Source organism: Chrysochloris asiatica, unplaced genomic scaffold (assembly GCF_000296735.1).
Source record: "Chrysochloris asiatica unplaced genomic scaffold, ChrAsi1.0 scaffold00117, whole genome shotgun sequence".
Taxonomy (NCBI): Eukaryota; Metazoa; Chordata; class Mammalia; order Afrosoricida; family Chrysochloridae; genus Chrysochloris; species Chrysochloris asiatica.
The window spans coordinates 1,794,992-1,796,285 of NW_006408635.1; positions in this window are offsets into that span (position 1 = coordinate 1,794,992).

The following is a 1,294-nucleotide window of genomic DNA, read 5'->3' on the forward strand; positions in this document are numbered from 1 at the left end:
CTATGAGTCGGAACCAACTCCACAGTACATAACAACAACCAGCACATGGGCCCGGTTCCTCTTTCATTCATTCATTCGGTTGTAGCCTTAGATGCAGAAGGAAGGTTGTGGAATAGATCGCAGACCCTAATTAGCCCACCAGGAGCTAGAGTTCAGACCAGCAATGAAAAGGATTTTTATATCAAAATAGGAAAATGAAGTTAGACCCACTGTGACTTTCATCATAGAAATTAGTTCTCTCTTACCCTTCTAATTTTCCTTTCCATATTCAACTTTGCAAAACACAATAATACCTTGAAGACTAGACACTAAGGGGGAGGAATGTGGTCTGAGGAGTCCTGGTGTGGCTCTATAGGATAAACACTGGACTGCTAACCACAAGGTCAGGGTTTCAAACCCACCAGTGGCTCCTAGGAAGCCCTATTCAGAGTCACTATGAGATGGAACCAACTCGACAGCACTTAACAACAGCAGGGTGGTCTGAAGGAGCTTTGGTGGCACAGGAGTTAAAGCACTTAGTTACTAACCCACCAGCCACTCCAAGGGAGAATGAAGAAATAGTCTGCTGCCATAAGACTGACAACCTCAGAAGCCCTAAGGAGTAATTCTGCTCTACCCTATGGGTCACCAGGAGCCAGAATCGACTCAATGGCAATAGGGTTGGTTTGGGTGTATGGCAGTCTGGAAGGTTATTTTCATGGTAACCAAAGTTTATATGTTCAATGCTAAAACTTATTTTTAAATTTTAACTATATACAATGGACACGCCTAGATAAAAGTGAGGTGGCAGTCTGTTTGGGGGCAACCCTGGAAGGTTAGTAGCTGCTGAGTGGGCTGGTCACAGTGTAAATTCATGACATTCAGAGTCACACATACCACTGCAGGCTTAGAAAGTGTACTTTGTGCTGGCCTCAGGGTTTGCTGGCCACAAGAATGCAGAGTTCTCCTAACCAACTCACGCTGGAAAACCAGAAAGCAAATACAATCATTTGACATAAGAAGCAGAGTCTCTTTATATCCTGACATTCGTCTGGCTGTCCTACTGTGTGCCTGTACCAGGCCTTGGGGTGAGAGACAGGAGGGGGACCCAGGCAGCCCTGACAAAGAAGCAGAGAGCCAGCATCCTGCTTTTCAGTTCCAGTTCTAGTGCACCTGGCTTAGAAATGCTGTTCTTGTCAAGTGCTGTCAAGTCGGTTCCGACCCATAGCAACCCTGCATAGGATTGCCAAGGAGCGGCTTGAACCACTGAACTTTCAGATCAAACTGACTTTGCAGTCCAGTGCATTAACCCCAG